Raw genomic sequence first — 19785 nt, forward strand, 5'->3', positions numbered from 1 at the left:
CACCTTAAACACCGTCCTTATAGTCCTTCTAAACTTTCTACTTCTTAACTTCAACCTATGCCCCTATCTAGAGATCTTTGTGATGGCAAACAGTTTAATACTGTCTGTCTTGTCTATGCTCCATATAATTTTGTACTCCCCTCATAAATGAGACGTTCAATCCCAGGCAATATCCTGGTGAGTCTCCTGGACTCCCTGACCTTGTGTCCCCCTCAATATCTTGTAAATCAGTCAAATCATCCTTTAAACTTCAAGACTGAGAGGAAAGTAGTTTTTGTAATTTTCCCTTGAATTTAAGCTCTGCAGGTCCACTTCTTGTTCTGTGAGTTGGTGCTACTCTCCCTCCAAGGTCAGTATTTCATCCCCAAAGGTGTGGTGCTCACAGTTCTCCCTGAGTTTTTTGTTTCATCTGTAATTGTACAACAAAGCAGAGCCCAGTCAAATACATCATGCCATATGGCTAATACAAGAGGAAATACAGTACTGTGTGTGTGTGTGTGTATATAAAATATATATACATATATATATATTGCCTAAGACTTTTGTACAGTACTGTGTTTGTCAATGTAGAGTAAAGAATGAGTTTGTAAATCTGGTGGGATGTTGCGAATGTGAGGGTGGAGAACCATGGGAGGGCTGTGGGACAGGTGGTAGAGGAGGAGTGCCAAGTGCAGGGGTTGGTGTGGGTGCAGACACACCCAGCCCTGAGACTACAGTCAAGGTCATTTGATTCCAAACAATTGGTTTATTGTGCCTCTCTGGTGCCTTCCACTCCCTCCTCTCCCCTCCCCTTTTCCCAACCATGATTCCCCTCTCCCTTCCCCTTTCCACTCTCAGTCCACGATAGAGACCCAGATCAGAATCAGGTTTATCATCACGTACTTATCATGAAATTCGTTTTTTTTTGTGGCAGCAATGCATTGCAATACATAATATTACTACAGCACTGTGCAGAAGTTTTAGACTCCTGAGCTATATATGTATATGTGTCTAAGACATTTGCACAGTACTGTACTTGTAAAGTGATTGGAGGAATGTATGGGGGTGTGGGGATTGTCAGAGGTAGGCTTTTTACACAGTGGGTGTGTGGTGGTAGAGGCAGATATATTCGGGACATTTAAAAGACTCTTAGCCACATGTTTCTATTTTTCACATGGATCTTAGAAAAACGGAGGACTATATGAGAGGGAAGGGTTAGATTGTTTTCAGAGTAGGTAAAATGTCGGCACAACATTGTGGGCTGGAAGGCATCCATTATGCTGTCATGTTCTATGTTCTATTATAGTTCTGTCATGTTACAAGCAGACATGAATATGACCATGCTCTGCATCTAAGGGAGGGGTTCACAACAGCCAAGTGTAAACATGGAAACACAAATTAATCTCCTTCTGACTGAATGATTTTAATGTAGTTTTATTTGGAAGGGAATTGGAATGATTAAAATGTGCTAGTCAATGGTGCGATCTTAAAAACACTGCACTGAGACTTTAGAATTGGTATTTGTCTGTAGAGTTCCAAAGGGAATTCAGGACTGGAGGTGACTCCTAGGTGTGTTTTGATTGCCAATATAGGTCAAAAAGGAAATTCTCAGATTTTTCTCTCTTACCCAAATTATTCTGGGCCTTTTATCTAGCTTTGTCTCTCTCAGGAGGTTGCATGACATGACCAGCTGAGTTTTCCCATCATTTTCTGTCATTATGCCTAATAAATGACCTTTAAATTGGCCATGTTGGACCAAACTAGATGGGCTTTAAATAACAACATGGTAGTTTTATGGTCAAAGTTACAGATTTTTATTCCGGATTTATTTAATTACTTAGCAGGATTTGAACTTGCATCTGCAGGTCACTAGGCCAGGCCTCTGGATGCTCGCCCAGCAATATAATCACTGTGCTCCCATAATCAGCTAAAAGAGACCTTTAGTATATTAACAGATGAATGCATTCATCTGACCTCCTACCCAACTGTGTTTTAACTGAGGCTTTGAACTGTTTCATTTTATTTTACTTGTTACTTACTCACTTGAGGGGGACCTGTGGGGAGATCTTTTGCCAAGCATGATGGTGCCAAGTCGACAGTTGTGAGCCAACAATCCATGACGTCTCGCTCCCCATCTCCAGTATCATTGAGGTAAATGGGTGGCTTGGTGCCAGTATTAGCCCCACCCTGTTAGTTAGATTGAAACTATTCCTCTCTCTCCTTTAAGGAGAGAGATACTTAATGTGGAGGCAGTTCAGAGAAGTTCACTCAGTTGATTGCTGAGATGAAGGAGTTATGTTATGGATGATTGAGCGCTTGGATCAATACTCATTGTGATTAGAAGAATGAGACGATGTGGATGATTGCAGGTAGAAGAAATTTTGTTCAATTTAGCATTGGGTTTGGCACAGCCATTGTAGGCTGTTCCTGTGCTGTACTGTTCTATGTAATGAGAGTTGATTTTATTGAGAATTGACATTGTGGTTACTGAATCTATGGGGGTGGAGCTTCAGGAATAAGTGCTATTCATTTACCATAGATAAGGAGAAATTTCTTCTCTTAGATCACGAACTTTGGATCTCTCTAGCCCTGAAAACTCTCAGGTTGGAGTCATTCAGTGGTTTCATGGAAGATTTTTGGTCTAAAAGGAGTTCCCAGGGTTATGGGCATACAGACAGGATAGTGAAGCTGTGATCTATTGAATGGCAGAGCAAGCTGAAGAAGAGGTATAGTCAACTCTTGTTCTCTGAATTAAGATAAAACATTTATCCCAAAGAAAATTATTGTTGCAAGGTTGTTCAGTCAGAAATATATACTTTAAAGTACAAAATGTAAGCATTGAGGAAAAACTACAAAATGTGCATTTAAAAGTAATAAAGCAAAATACAGACGTGCAGTGAGACCATATACTTATATAGTTAAGGAGGAGGAGTTGCAGAGTCTTATAGCCCCAGGGAGACAGGATCTCCTGTGGGGTTCAGTGGTGCATCTCGGTAGAATCAGTCTCTTTCTAAAGGTGCTCCTCTGTTTGTCCAGTATGTCATGGAGGGGGTGAGAGGGATTGTCCATAATGCTCCATAGCCGCTGCAGCATCCTCCTCTCAGACACAACCACCGGGGAATCCAGTTCCACCCCAGAACAGAACCGGCCTTCCTGACGGGCTTATTGATCTTCTTGGTGTCAGCTGCTCTGCCCGACTGGCCCCGTGGAGTAGAATGCTGGCCACCACTGAGTCATGGAACATCTGCAGCACAGTACTGTAGACGTTGAATGACCAGAGCCTCCTCAGGAAGTACAGTCAGCTCTGTCCCTTCTTGTACAGAGACACAGTACTTTTAGTCCAGTCCAGTTTATTGTCCAGGTGAGTTCCCAGGTTTTTGTAGTTTCAGGTGACTTGCCCATCTGTTCACTTGATGGAGATGGGAATGCAGGGGTGTTTTCACCTTCCTGAAGTCCACCGCCAACTCCTTTGACTCAGTGATATTGAGCTACAGGTGATTCAGCCCACACCACTCAACAAAATTGTCCACCTCTCTTCTGTACTCAGTCTCTTGACTCTGGCTGATACAGCCCACAACTGCTGAATCATCCAAAAACTTCTGCAGGTGGCAGGACTGAGTTATATCTGAAGTCGGAGGTGTAGGCAGTGAACAGGACAGTCACCTGGAGTGTCCCTGTGCTGCTAACCACAGTATCTGATACACGGCTCTGCAATCTCATATTCTGTGGCTGTTTGGACAGGTCACCTGTAATCCAGGACACTATTGGAGCATCCATCTGCATCTCTGTGAGCTTACTGCTAGTAAAACAGGTCGCATGGTGTTAAAAGCACTGGAGAAATCAAAGAACATGATTCTCATAGTGTTGCCTGGCCCACTCAGATGGGTGTAAGCCAATTGAAGCAGAAAGATAATGGCGTCCTCGACTCCAATATGTAGTTGGTAAGCAAACTGCAGGGTGTCCAGTAATGGATTTACAATGGTCTGGAGGTGTGTCAGGAGCAGTCTTTCTAATGACTTCATAACATGTGAGGTCAGTGCCACTGGTCTATAGTCACTAGGCGTGGTGGGACATGTCTCCTTGGGTACTGGGACTAGGAAGGATGTTTTCCACAGCACAGGGACCTCCCCAGGCTCAGGCTTAGAGTAAAGATATATTGAAAGTCTGCACTCAACTGAGTAGCACACACCTTGAGTACCTTTGGGTTGATGCTGTCTGGTCCCAGAACCTTGCCTGGGTGAAGTCTGCTGAACTCTCTTCTTACCTGCTCAGCAATGACAGTCCAATATTGCTGAGTGTTTCCAATATTTTCTGTTTTTATTTCAGATTTCCAGTGTTTATATTAATTTGCCGATGATATAACCATTGTTGGTAGAATCTCAGATGGAGATGAGAGGGTGTACAGGAGCGAGATGTACCAGCTAGTTGAGTGGTGTCGCAGCAACAACCTGGCACTCAATGTCAGTAAGATTAAAGAGCTGATTGTGGACTTCAGAAACGGTAGGATGAGGGAACACGAACCAATCCTCATAAAGGGATCAGAAGTGGAGAGAGTGAGCAATTTCAAGTCTTTGGGTGTCAATATTGTTGAGGATCTAACCTGGTCCCAACATATCGATGCCGCTATAAAGAAAGCAAGACAGTGGCTATATTTCATCAGGAGTTTGAAGAGATTTGGTTTGTCACCTGAAACACCGAAAAACATCTACAGATGTACTGTGGAGAGCATTCTGACAGGCTGCATTGCTGTCTCGTAAGGGGGTGGGGGGCTACTGCACAGGACTGAAAGAAGCTACAGAAAGTTGTAAAATTAGTTGGCTCCATCATAGGTACAAGCCTCCATTATATCCAAGACATCTGTAAGGAATGGTACCTCAGGAAGGCAGCATCCATTATTAAGGACCCCCACCACCCTGGACATGCCCTCTTCACATCAGGTAGGAGGTGCAGAAACTTGAAGGCACACACTTAGCAATTAGGGAACAGCTTCTTCCCCTCTGCCATCCGATTTCTAATTGGACATTCAACCCATGAATACCATCTCACTTTTATTATTTCTGGTCTTGCACTATTCTTCATTCAACTATTTAATATACACATACTTACTGTAATTGATTTTTTCTATATTATTATGTATTGCATTGTACTGCTGTCACTAAGTTAACAAATTTCATGACATATACTAGTGATATGAAACCTGATTCTGAATCTGACATAGATAATATAGTGCAGCATGTAGTATTGATCTCTTTCTTGGCTGTATTTATATGTTGCTCAGTGAGTTACTATCTTTCCTACATCCGGAGTTAAAGACAGAAATTTAGGCACCCACCTCTTGTAATCCAGTTGTGTTTCTCTTGCTCTACTTGAACCCATCCCTTATCTCTTTCAGCACCTGTCTCAGGAGCACTCTACTTGTTTGTCAGGGGATCTCTGTGCTCTTTTGGATTTTAGGGTAGTGGGCTGCTTGGTACATGGAAGGTGGGAAAGGAAAACAAAGACAGTGCAAGGAATAGACTCATGTTAATGCCTTGAGAGAGATGTCAGTTGTGTGAAGCCAAGTGAGATATAACTCCCTTGAGCTGAGTTCTGATGCCACAGTGATTATTGTGAAATACAGAAATAAACACCAAGTATCTTAGTTTGCACTGTAAAATGAATAGGGAAAGTGTGTTTTTAATGTCCTTGGGATGTGCTTCAGAGGTGCTATACTGTTCAATGACAATTGACCTCATGCCAATAACATTCATTGAATTTGAGGCAGGTGCTAAAGCATATCTCTTTTCTGTTGTACAGCCTGGTAAGGTCGATCCCCCAACTACTCACAGCTTCAAGGAGAAGACATTTAAGAAGAAGAAGCACTGTGTAGTATGCAAACAGCCAATCACATCACAGGGCATCTTATGTCGCGGTAAGTGAAGTCCTGACAAGAGAGTGCAGAATTGCTGCCAAATTATGAAACTTCAAACCATTTTTCCGAGGGGAAGGAGTCAGTGTTAGACTCTGGAACAATGTTCTCACTGGCATCAGTTGTCTTTGGCTGAGATATTAAACAGAGGCCCCATCTGTCCCCTCAGATGGATGCAGTACTATTTTAAAGAAGAGCAGCAGAGTTTTCCTGGTGCCTTGAGATCAGTGTTTATCCCTTAGCCAAAATCATCATGAGCTTATTACTATTTACGGTAGCTTACTGTGCACAAATTAGCTCCCATATATGCCACATTGTAGCAGTGACCTCACTTTATTACATTTTACTAAAAAGAGCTTTGTGGCATTCTGAAAGAGAAGTGAAAGGCCCTCTGGAAAAGAGAGCATTAAAAATATGACACACATTCCTCTGTTCTGTAACTTCCCTCTCAGCCAGGCGTCAATGATGGATGTGGGCCATGGGTTACATGTCTTCCTGTGGGCCTGTGCTGGCTCAGAAGTGCACAAATCTTGAACTGATTTGCTTTTTGCGTTTTAAAAAAAATTAAAATTTTATTTAATTTAAGGATAAAACACTGGACAGGCCCTTTCAACCCAATGAGCCGCACTACCCAGCAACCCACCAATTTAACCCTAGCCTAATCACAAGACAATTTAACCCTAGCCTAATTAACCTACTAAACAGTGCATCTTTGGAATATGGGAGGAAACCGGAGCACCCAGAGGAATCCTACACATTCACAGGAGGACATAAAAACTCCTTATAATGGCGCCAGAATTAAACTCCCCAAGCTATAATAGCATCATGCTAACCTCTATGCTATTGTGGTGCTCACAAGTGAACTTTGTTCACTTTTGGTCTTGGACTTGCCAGCAACAGCCTGGCTGGGGTTATGGAAATCATAGGGCAGGTGAAGTGTTGGAATAAGGCTTAGAACCAACAGTTACCATCTTCCTGGGCGTAGCTAGAACAAGAGAGCATAGTTTCAGAGTGAGGAATCAAACTGGAAAGTCAAACCAGCATAGGCCTTGTACTATGAATGGTGGGAGCATAGGGAGTATAATGGAACAGAGGGACGAAGGAGTACAAGTGCATTGTTCATTGAAAGTGACATCACAGATTGACAGGTGTATAGAGCACTGGTCTTCATCAGTCAGGAGTTGGAACATTATGTTGCAGTTCCGTAAGTTGTTTGTGAGGCTGCACTTGGGATACTGTGTACAGTTTGGTCACCTTGTTATAGGACAGGTGGGGGAAACTGGAAAGAATGCAGAAAAGATTTACGCGGATTCTGCCGCAACTAGTCGGCATGAGTGATAAAGAGAGGTTGGCCAGGCTAGGTTTTTATTCCTTGGAGCTAAGGCAAATGAGGGTTGACCATATAGAAATGTTGAAAATTATGAGAGACTTAGATAAGTTGGATGGTAATGGTCTTTTCCACAGGGTGGAAACACCCAAAACTATGGGGCATAGATTCAGGGTGAGAGGGGAAAGATTTAAAAGAAACTTGATAGGCAGCTAAATGTTATCTAAGACTTTGACAATGCAGATGTACAGTAGAAAGTATTCAGACTGCTTACATCATGGCCTGGTATGAAAACCATGCTTAACCGATGCTTAAGAACAGAAAAGCCATGCATTTATTGCACATTGAATCTCGGTCAGAGAAAGTTGGTGTTTCTTGCCAGTGAGCATCCCAATTGTGTGTTAAAATAACCATAGGATACCCTGATATAACGGTGAGTAAACACCTGCATTGTTCCTTCTTATTTCTTCCCTATTGTTCAATTAAACATCAGAGGAAAAGTATCTTGATACTATAACATTGAAACTGTAGTTGGATTAAAACCTCTATAGATGCACTTTGGAGAGTTTCCTAACTGGTTGCATCATGGCTCAGTATGGAAACACCAGTGCCCAGGAATGGAAAAGCCTATAAAAAGTGGTGGACACGGCCCATCACAAGCAAAGCCCTCCCCATCACTGAACACATCTATACAAGGAGCACTGCCACAAGAAAGCCACATCCATCATCAAAGACCCCCACCATCCAGGTCATGCTCTCTTCTTGTTGCTTCCATCGGGAAGGAGGTATAAAAGCCTTAGGTCCCACAACACTAGGCTCATGAACAGTTATTATCCTTCAACCATCAGGCTCCTGAACCAGTGTGGATAACTTCCCTCACCTTAGCTCTGAACTGATTCCACAACCAATAGACTGACTTTCAAGGGCTCTACAACTCATGGTCTCAGTATTATTTATTTATTATTAATTTTTATTTGTATAGTTTGTCTTTTCCACAATGGTTGTTTGTCAGTCTTTGTGTGGTAGTTTTTCATTGATTCTATTGTATTTTATTATTCCATTGTGAATCCCTTCAAGAAAATAAATCTCAGAGTAGTATATGGTGATATGTACATACTTTGATTACAAATTTATGTTGAACTTTGAACTTTTTCCCTGCAGAGGGTGGTAAGTATATGGAACAAGTTGCCAGAAGAAGCGATTGAGGCTGGTACAGTACAGGCATCTGGATAGGTACATGGAGGGGCGGGGCATAGAAGGATATGAGCTGAGTGCAGGGAATTGGGACTAGCTGGATGGGCACCGTGATCAGCATAGACTCATTGGGCCTAATGACTTGTATCCATGCTGCATTGCTCTGTTACTCTGATTCACCCATTTAAGGCAGAGATGAGAAGAGATTCCTTTTTTGAGGACTATGACTCTTTAATTCTCTACCCCAGAGTGCTGTGAAGGCAGATTTTTGTGTATATTGAGAGGTGAAACTGTACCTAGAATATTGCATTCACTTTTGGTCTCCACATTTTATTATTAGATTAGATTATGAGGACACTCAGTCCTCGTTTATTGTCATTTAGAAATGCTTGCATTAAGAAACGATATAATGTTCCTCCAAAGTGATATCACAAAAAAAAACAGGACAAACCAAAGACTAATACTGACAAAACCACATAATTATAGCATATAGTTACAGCAGTGCAAAACAATACCATAATTTGATAAAGAGCAGACCATGGGCACAGTAAAAAAAAAAGTCTCAAAGTTCCGATCGACTCTTGATAGTCCCCGATAGCAGGCAGCAAAGGGAGAAACTCTCCCTGCCATAAACCTCCAGGCGCCGACAACTTGCCGATGCATTGGAAGCACCAAACCACAGCCGACTCTGAGTCCGTCCGAAAACTTCGAGCCTCCGACCAGCCCCTCCAATGCAGCTTCCTGAGCACCATCCTCTGCCAAGCGCTTCGACCCCGCCCTGGTTGCCGAGCAACAAGCAAAGCTGAGGACTTGGGGCCTTCTCCTCCAGAGATTCTGGATCGTGCAGCGGCAGCGAAACAGGCATTTCAGAAGTTTCTCCAGATGTTCCTCCGTGCTCTCACATCTGTCTCCATCAAATCAGGATTGTGCACGGCACCCTACCTGACAGATAACAGATATCATTCACCGGAGTGGCCGCTGCGCCATCTTCCCCTCCTCCTCCTACGAGGAAGTGGTTCAGGTTCATTAGGTTAATTCCCGGAGTGAAGGATTGATGCATAAGGAGAAGCTGGGTTTGTACTTATTGCAGTTCAGACGAATGGGAAGGTGTCTTATTAAACCACATAAGATTTTGAATGGGGTTGTCAGGGTGGATGTTGTGAGGATGTTTCCATGGTGGGGGTATCGAGAACCAGGAAACAGAGTTTCTGAATAAGAGGTTGGCCATTTCAGGCATAAGATGAGAAGCAATTTCTTTCCCAGAGGTAGGTGAATCTTTGGAATTCTCTCCTCGCAGAGCTGTAAAGGTGGAGTCATTGAATATATTCAAAGTGGAGACAGAAAAACACTTGAACTGCAAGGAAGATAAAGAATATGTGGAGAGAACAGAGAATGGTATTCATCTGAGTCCTGAAGAAGGGTCTTGGCCTGAAACATAGACTGTTTATTCATTTCCATAGATGCTGCCTGACCTGCTGAGTTCCTCTGGAATTTTGTGTGTGTTGAATGGCATTCAAACCAAGATTGATCAGCCTTGATCTTATTGAATGGTATAGTAGACTGAAAGGGTTAATTAACTAACTTACTCCCAGGGAGCTAGGGCTTTACTCTTTGGAGAGAAGGAGGATGAGAGGAGACATGATAGAGGTGTACAAGATAATAAGAGGAATAGATAGAGTGGATAGCCAGCGCCTCTTCCCCAGGGCACCACTGCTCAATACAAGAGGACATGGCTTTAAGGTAAGGGGTGGGAAGTTCAAGGGGGATATTAGAGGAAGGTTTTTTAACTCAGAGAGTGGTTGGTGTGTGGAATGCACTGCCTGAGTCAGTGGTGGAGGCAGATACACTAGTGAAGTTTAAGAGACTACTAGACAGGTACATGGAGGAATTTAAGGTGGGGACTTATATGGGAGGCAGGGTTTGAGGGTCGGCACAACAATGTGGACCGAAGGGCCTGTACTGTGCTGTACTATTCTATGTTCTATGTTCTATTCCTCTTTCTTGTGTTCATACGTTCATCAAAGCAGCAATTATATTGAACCTTTGATGCAACCACAAGTTAGGATGGGGACAAACAGCTTGGTCAAAGGGATATTTATTGAGGAACATCTTAAAGAAGGAGAGGACAGAAAGGTTTAGGGCAAGAATCCTGGAGCTTGGATGCCAGTGGTAGGATGATTAAATTTAAAGATGGTCAAGAGGTTCAAGTTGGAGGAGCGCCGAGGTTTTAGGGACTGTAGGAAAGTACAAAGACAAGAAGGAATGAGACATGGAGGGATTTAAAAACAAGGATGTGAATTTGATAATGCCACTGTGCCACCCATCCCCCCCCCCAGTCACATGAGCAGTAGTGATAGGGGATTCATTGGTTAGGGGAACAGACAGGAGCAATGTTCCCTCTTTTTTTCAGCTGCGCAGACCGAATATTGCTCTGAGCAGGAAAATTTTATACAGCTTGAAAACTGCGTGGCACTTTAATAAAATATTATATAAAAGAAAATTTTAGCTGCATGGCAATAAAGGCTGCATGTGCCAGAGCATTTCAGTTACTGTGCAGCTGCACACCCGCACAGTTTAGAGGGAACAGTGGACAGAAGGTTCTGTGAAAGAGAATGAGATTCCCGAATGTATGTTGCTTCCCTAGTGCCAGGGCCAGAGACATCTCGGATGAAAGTCATAGCATTCGTAGCTGGGAGGGAGTGTAGCCGGAGGTCATGGTCCACATCAGTACCAATGACAGGTAAGAAGGGTGACCAGGTCCTGCAAAATGAGTTCAGGAGTTAGGTGTTAAGTTAAAGGACATAACCTCCAGGATTGTGATCTCAGGATTGCTACCCATGCCACATACTAGTGAGGCCAGAACTAGGAAGATTATATAGTTTCACGCATGACTAAGGAATTGGTGGAGGAGTGAAGACTTCAGATTTTTGGATCATTGGGCTCTCTTCCAGGGAAGGTGGGACATGTATAGACGACATGATTTGTACCTGAACTGGAGGGGGACCAATATATTTGTGGGAAGGTTTGTTGGTGCTTCTTTGAAGGGTTTAAACCAGAGTTGCAGCAAGATGGGAACCAAAGTGCCAGAGCAGATGGTGGAGAGGTTGTGGGGAAAGATTATGTTAAGCCTATATACAAAGACAGGAATCAAAAGGTTGAGCTTGGTGGGACTGATGTTCTGAGTTGTGTCTATTTCAATGCAAGTAGAGTATTGTAGGTAAGGTGGATGAGCTTAGAGCATGGATCAGTATGTGAAGTTATGACATTGTAGCCATTAGTGAGACTTAGTTACAGGAGGGACAGGACTGGTAGCTCAATATTCCGGGGTTTTGTTGTTTTAGACATGATAGAGTGGGAGGGATTAAAGGGGGAGGGGTGGCATCACTAATCAGGGAAAACATCACAGCAGTGCTCAGACAGGACAGACTGGAGAACTGATCTACTCAGACTATATGGCTGGAACTGTGGAATAAGAAAGAGATGACCACATTAATGGGATTATATTATAGACCACGCAATAGTCAGTGAGATTTTGAGGAGCAAATTTGTAAAGAGATTGCAGACTATTGCAAGAAACATAAGGTTCTGATAGGTGATTTTAACTTTCCAAATATTGATTGGGACTCCTATATTCTAAAAGGATGGGAGGCTAGTACAGAAATTGCAGAGGCATTTGAAACATACTTAGCCACAGGATAAGGGCAGCCTGTCTGACTGGAGGACAGCTAATGTTGTTCTGTTGTTCAAGAAAAGCCTTAAGAATTATAATGGCTAGTGAGTCTGACATCAGTAGTGGGTAAATTATTCTAAGGGACTGGATATATAAGCATTTGGATAGACTGGACCTGATTTTGGATTATCAACATAGCTTTGTGTATGTCCAACTAATCTTAGAGTTTTTTTTAAGAGGTTACTAGAAAAGTAAATGAAGGAAAAGCAGAGGATGTTGTCTACATGGACTTTAGCAAAGCCTTTGATAAAGACCTGCATGGAAGGTTGGTTAAAAAGGTTTAGTTGCTTGGAATTCAGGATGAGGTAGAAAATTGGATTTGACATTGGCTTCGTGGAAGAAGCCAGAGAGTGGTAGTACTTGTTTGCCTCTCTGACTGGAAGCCTGTGACTAGTGATGTGTTGCATGGATCAGTACTAGGTCCGTTGTTGTTAATCATCGATATCACTGATCTGGATGATAAACTGGATCAGCAAATTTGTGGACTGACAACAAGATTACAGGTAGTAGACAACAGCAAAACCTATTAAAGTGTACGATGAAATCAGGATGGGGTGAAAAATGGCAGATGGAATTTAATGCAGGCAAGTGTGCAAGACTTGGGCAGAACAAACCAGGGTAGGACATACACAGTGAACGGCAGTGCACTGAGGGGTGCAGTACAACGGAAGGATCTGGAAATACAGATCCATAATTCTTTGAAAGTGGTGTCACAGGGCATAAAGTATGCTTTTGGCACATTGACCTTCATAAATCAAAGTATTGAGTACAGGAGTTGGGAAGTTATGTTGAAGTTGTATAAGACATTGCTGAGACCAAATTTGGAGTATTGTGTACAGTCTTGATCACCTACTACAGGATGATCACCTACTACAGGAAAGGTATCAATAAGATAGAAAGAGTACAGAGAAAATTCACAAGGATGTTGGCAGGACTTGAGGATCTGAGTTGTAGGGAAAAGTTGAATAGGTTAAGATTATGGAATGTAGGAGAATGAGGGGGAGATTTGTTGGAGGTATACAGAATTATGAGGGGTTTCAATAGGGTTAATGAAAGCAGGGTTTTTTCTACTGAGATTGGGTGAGACTAAAAGCTAAAGGATATAGTTAAGGGTGAAAGGTCAAATATTAAGGGGAACCTGAGGGGGACCGTCTCCACTCAAAGTGTGGTGTGACTGTGGAACGAGCTACCAGAATAAAAATAGTGGATATAGGTTCAATTTCAACTTGTAGGAGAAGTTTGGATAAGTACATCAATGCAAGGGGTATGGAGGCCCATGGTTCAGGTGTGGGGCGATGGGACTAGCATAATAAGGCTTCAGCACAGACAAGGTGGGCCAAAGGGCCTGATTCTGTACTGTGGTGCTCTATGGCTCTAGACTAGGTTGCAAGTGAATTACTGCCTCACTGGGAAGGATTGTTGAGTCCTTGGATGGAGGAAGGGAAGAAGTGAAAAGGCAGATATGGCAACCCCTTTGGTTGCGTGGGAATATGCCATAATAGAGAAGTGGTTGACAGGGACAGAGGAATGAATAGGGAGTCACAAAAGGAACTGTCCCTTTCAAATTATGAAAAGACAGGGGAGGGTAAAAAACAAAATGCTGGAGGAACTTAGCAGATCAGGCAGAATCTATGGAGGTAAATGGCAGTTGATGTTTTGGGCCGAGACCCTTCATCACATCTGGAAAGAAAGAGGGCAAAAGCTAGAATAAAAGAATGGGGAGAGGGTAGGTAATTGAGCCAGCAGGTGATAGGTGGTGAGAGGGAAGATAGGTGGTGGTGGTGGAGGGAAAGGAAGTGGGAATGATGTGAGAAGTTGAGAGGTGATAGGTGAGAGTGTCAAAGGGAATCCAATGGGAGATGATAGTGGACTATGAAATAAAGGGAAGGACAGTGAGGGAAGAAGGTGTAGGTGATGGGCAGGTTGTAAAGGTGGGGTAGGGCAAAGAGAAGGGGGTAATGGGGCAGAGAGAGCTGTATTTAGTGGTATAATCATGTTGGAGCTCCCTCAAACACAAAAGCCTTCACTGCCTTCACTCAGCCAGCACAACCACTGCTTGTGTTACTCACTCTCCTGGTCTCAGCCTTGTCACAGATGCCTCCTGTATTCACCACCTTTCCTTCTTCCACCCCTCCCCACCCCTCGTCCCCCTGCTCCCCACCCATCTTTTGTCTTTAATCTTGTTTCATTTCTAACTTTTTCTAGTTCTGATGAAATGTTAACTGTGTTTCCAGCTTTATATGTTCTGCATAACCTCCCAAATACTTACAACATTCTCTATTTGTGTATTAGAAAGTACTACACTAGTTCCAGCAAAACTAACATCTGATGATGCATGCATTACAATGGAAAACACCTGATGTTTATTAAATAGCTGTCATGGGCATGAGAACAGACAAAGAGTTTCACAGAGTACCATATAGAATGGGTGATATCACTGGGAAGATCATGCCAACAGGAGTTTGAAGCCAACTCAAAAATGCTATATTTTTTAAACTGATCCCCCTTTCCCCTCCCCCTCACCCTCTTTCCCTCATTCTCTCCCTCTCTGATGGTGATGGGTGCACTGTTTACATCTCAAGTTTGCAGCAGTGTTTTCTCCTATTTATGGGCTGCAAAATGGGCCCTGAATCCTGTCAAAATGGAATTAGTCAAAGTGGATGGTCATTAACTGGTGTTTTTTTTTAAAGACTGGAAAGTCCCTGCCTGGAACTTGCTGAATGAAATATCCTGCCTTACAGTAAATACTCCTTGCTCCCACCCTGAGTTCTGATAATCAGTCAAGAAGCAAATGGAGATTGAAGTTGGCAGCAAGTCCTCCCAGTGGAAGCAAGCAGGATTGATTTTCACTGTGCCTAATGCTGTCTGTCTCGAGCCCTGCTCATGTGATCTGTTCAGATAAATATTCACTGAAGTGGTTGGTTTTCTGTGTGTTGTTGAATCAAGCATGTGGATGGTCAAATATAGACCAAGACTGGGGAGGGACAGCAGACTTCTTTCCCTGAAAGACATTTGTGAACTGGTTGGTAGTCCGATGGTTTTATGGACACAAGAGACCCTGCAGATGCTGGAAATCTTGAGCAACACATACAAAACGTTGGAGGAACTAAGCAAGTCAGGCAGCATCTATGAACGGAAATGAACAGTTTATGGTTTGGGCTGAGACCCTTCGTCATATCACTGTTGTTGATGTAAGCTTGTTATTCTAGAATTACTTAATTTGTTCAATTTAAATTAACCAGCTACAGGATAGAAATCCATGTTTCCAGTTTAACTGTTCTGGTCTTTTGTACCAGGCCACTATAGTGCTATATCCTTACTTAGTTAAATTCTGTAAACTGTCAGAAGAGTTTGGGCGGTAGAGGTTGGAATTAAGCCCTTGGCTTTCCCCTTTATTAAATTTGTTAAGTGGCTTTGAGAAGTGAGTAGGGAGAAAACAAGTGACATGAAAACACAAATGTCCCAGCTATGATGTAAAAGAGGCCATCGTTGACCACTTGCTTAGCTGGTTCAACACATTGGGGTATGTTTATTGATAGGTTGAATGTAGAGAAATTGTTTCCTTTTTGGTTGAGTTCGGAACAAAGGGGCTTCAATCTAGGAAAACAACTGACACATCAAGCTTGAGACTTCTGCAGGAATTTCTTGATACAGCATTCAGGATGTTTTGTAGCGTGGTTGGAGCTGAAAATGTTGATAAATAGAAAAGGCTTTTATTTCTATTGAGTCTTCCATGATTTATGTATATATCAAAATACTTATTAACTAATGGAAAAACTCAGCAAATCAGGCAGCATTAGTGGAGAGACTGAATTAACCCTTCGGGTCAATGACTTTAATAGGACTGGAGAAGTTAGAGATAAATTATGTTTTAAGTTGCAGAAAATGGCTGGCGGCACAGAGAAGATTTGTTATCATAAATACTGGGTTCACAGAGATAATTTAAATTCAGTTAATGAAATAAATCTGGAATTAAAAATGAATTGGAATTAGGTTTATTATCACTGACATGCATCATGAAATTTGTTGTTTACTGGCAGCAAAACATAAACATTGCAATACATAAACATTACTGTAAGTTACAATAAGAAATATAGAAAATAAATAAGTACAGTAGTGCAAAATGAGTGCAAAATACTGAGGTATTGTTCATGGGTTCATGGACTATTCAGAAACCTGATGGCGGAAGGTAAGAAGCTATTCCTAAAATATTGAGTGTGTGTCTTCAGGCTCCTGTACTTCCACCCTGGTAGTGACAATGAGAAGAGGGCATGTTCCAGGTGGTGTGGATCCTTAGTGATGGATGCTGCCTTCCTGAGGCATTGCCTTTTGAAGATTTCCTCAGTGGTGGAGAGGCTAGTGCCATGATGGAGCTCGCAGAGTTTGCAGCTCTTTGCAGCTTTTTATGATCCTGTGCCTCCATAACAGCCAGCGATGCAATCAGTCAGAATACTTTCTGTAGAAATTTGCTGGAGTCTTTGGTGACACACCAAATCCCCTCAAACTCCAAATGAAATATAGCCATCTTCATGTTGGGACCATGATAGATCCTCAGAAGTGTTGACACAATCAGCAACTTGAAGCTGCTGACCCCTCAATGAGGATGGGTTTGTGTTCTCTTGACTTCCCCTTCCTGAAGTCCTCAATTAATTCCTTGGTCTTACTGAAGTTGAGTGCAAGGTTGTTGTTGCGATACCACTCAACCAGCTGATCTATCTCACTCCTGTATGTCTTCTCGTCACCACCTGAGATTCTGTCAACAACAGTTATGTCACTGGTGAATTGAAAGACGGTGTTTGAGCTGTGCCTAGCCAAACGGTCATGGGTATAGAGAGCAATGCACACAAAATGCTGGAAGAACTCAGCAGGCCAGGCAGCATCTATGAAAAGACTAAACAGTCGACATTTTGAGCCTAAACCCTTCATCAGGTCTGGAAGGAAAGATGAGAAGTGCATAAGAAGGTGGGGGAAGGGGAGGAAGAAGTACAAGGTAGTAGGTGATAGGTGAAACTGGGAGAGGGAAAGGAGGTGAAGTAGAGAGCTGAGAAGTTAATTAGTGAAAGAGACAAAGGGCTGGAGGATGGGGAATCTGATAGGAAAGGGTAGAAGATCTTGAAAGGTATTGCTATTATCCAGCTGATCCAAGACCGAGTGGAGAGCCAGTGAGATTGTACCCACTGTAGACCTATTGTGACGGCAGGCAAATTGCAGTGGCTCCAGGTCTTTGCTTAGACAGGAGTTAATTCTAGCCATGACCAACTTCTCAAAGCACTTACATCAGGGTATGTCAGCTTACACTGTTAAAGTTTATATCAGTAGAATGGAGACCACTAAACCATTGAATTATAAAGTCACAAGTATTCAAAGAGGCTTGATTGACACAAATGGAAGCTTGGAGAGGGAAGAGGCAGGAAAAACAGACCAACTAAAGGTTGAAGGGAGAGGAAAAGAAGAGATACTGAAGACTGCCAATTTCACTAGCCCATTGAAGGCAACATCCATTTCAACAGCACCTTTAATATCATAAAATGTCCCGAGGTTCTCTCTGGGAGTAACTTTCAAAAAAAATCTGATGCCAAGCTACATGAGAAGGTTGGACAGGTGAGCAGAAACTTGGTTAGTGAGGGAAGTTTTAAAGAGGAGAGAGAGGTGAAGAAGTTTTGGGAGGAGATTCTAGAGCAGCCAATAGTGGAGCAATTAAAATCAGGATTAAATGGCCTTCTTGGAGGCTTGATCTTGGAATCTTAACGTGATCTTGGAGGTTTGTAAAAATGATTAGCGAGAGAGAAAGGATGCAAAGGATTGAAAGCAAGAGTGAGAATTTTTTAAACAGCGAATTTCTTAATTAGGTATTAGGGTGGGGCTGGTATGATATCAATGTGAGCTAAGGTACACACATCTGGATTCTGGATATGCTCAGGAAGGAAGTGGAGAGGATCAGGGTTGCCTTGTGTAAAACGAACCAGAGGATCCTTGTGGAAGAGGATTTCAGCAACGGAGGCAAGGAGAAGTGGAGATGTGTGACTTTACAGGGGTGGGAATGGTCTATTTTAGTAATAGCATGGATGGACAGAACCCACCTTGCAAGTTTTGTCAATACTCTTGTTTCAGTCAGACAGCGGCCTGGGAGAGATAAGGAGGCCCTCGCTGGGATTTTGCTGTGAGTAGCTGAAAACTGGTTTTCCAGCTCTCATGCCAGAGGCAGAAGGAAGACCTGGCATACACACAGCAGAGCAGAATTCTAATTAACAAGACAAAGAAAGGAAATGACATATAATGACCCTTAATATGAACTCACTAACTACATTTACAGAGTGCTAGCTGAGAGGTTCCTTCCACTGACAATTTATGATCTGCTACAGAACTAATGACTAAATTAGACCACAATTCCATACTGTAAATGGTACGTAGTGTCTACCCTAGCTGGGTTTTGAAGCCCAGTTTTACTAGGATTGATTCTGACCGGATCCTGTTGTTTACCAGATCGAAAGTAGTCACCATCTTGTACTGCCTGTGCGCCACTGTGAGAACAACAGTTCCGTGGTCCCTGCCACTGCCTCTTCAGAATTTTGTTCTCTGGGCATGTATTGTGAGGTCTCAACCCAACAGACACTTGAAAATTGGGTGCCTGATTGTATAACAGGCATGGGAGACGATATTAAAATAGACACTTTGCATATGAAACGGTGCAGCCCTAATATTGATAGCTTTAAGTGATTCTTTTCCAATAATCCTGAATCAGAAAAGTAAACCCAATAGATTGTTTGAGACCTGAAGTGGGGGAAGGAAAGAATCAGCTTTATTATCACTGATGTGTCATGAAATTTTGTTAATTTGTGACAGCAGCACTGTGCAATACATAAAAATTACTATAATTTACAATAAGAAAAGTTTGAAAAAGTGATTGACCAACGATTACAGTGTCTACAACCTTATCTAGAACTTGATTTCCTTAATGATTGACACATTTTTTTCTTTCTCCTCCAGTCTGCAAGTTAGCAAGTCACAAGAAATGTGAATCCAAGGTAAGATGTTGCTTTATTTGATATGCTCACTTGGTTAGCTATTGGAACAGACAAATTTTCTGAAGTTTAGCATTGTTGATTTAATTCCGTAAACTCCTGTCATCCTCCTCGATAAACACTGAGAAGTGGCCACACAGATGTTTGTATCCGATTTTTGACATGCACAGGCAAAATTACTGCAGATGCTGGAAATCTGAGATAAGATTGAAATACTAGAAACTTTCAACAGTTCAGTCAACATCTGCAGAGAGAGAGAGAGAGAACAGGATTAACATTTGATTGATGACCTTTCATCAGAACATTCGTCTGATTAAAAGTCTTTGATATGAAACATTGACTCTATTTTGCCCTTCACAGATATAGCCTGATCTGCTGAGCATTTCCTAAATTCCCTGTTTTCATTACCCTCAGATATTCTCACTCTGTGTTTTCTTCTTAATTATGTTTTAGTCTATTACTTAGCAGCTTTTGTAGTCATGTGCTTGTATTTTATTTTCATTAAACCTGTGGAGATTGATGGATAGAATTAACCCGCAGTGGCTTCTTCTTAGCTCCTGCAGTGGCATCGGGGTGCAAGGATGTTTTCTATGGTTAGTCCTCAAGACAACATAGCAAGCCAGAT

The 19785-nt window shown here is 42.3% G+C and overlaps 1 long non-coding RNA gene across 1 annotated transcript in view; it reads left to right on the forward strand.

Annotated features, from left to right (window-relative positions):
* The window catches only part of LOC134340273 (uncharacterized), a 66718-nt gene extending 47551 nt beyond the window's left edge, over window positions 1-19167 (forward strand). The window contains exons 2-3 of the long non-coding RNA XR_010016500.1: window positions 5776-5890; window positions 19126-19167. This is a non-coding gene — a long non-coding RNA (uncharacterized LOC134340273). The remainder of the gene's footprint in view (window positions 1-5775; window positions 5891-19125) is intronic.
* Window positions 19168-19785: the final 618 nt, after the last annotated feature.

This window comes from Mobula hypostoma, chromosome X1 (genome assembly GCF_963921235.1).
Source record: "Mobula hypostoma chromosome X1, sMobHyp1.1, whole genome shotgun sequence".
In the NCBI taxonomy this organism is placed as follows: domain Eukaryota; kingdom Metazoa; phylum Chordata; class Chondrichthyes; order Myliobatiformes; family Myliobatidae; genus Mobula; species Mobula hypostoma.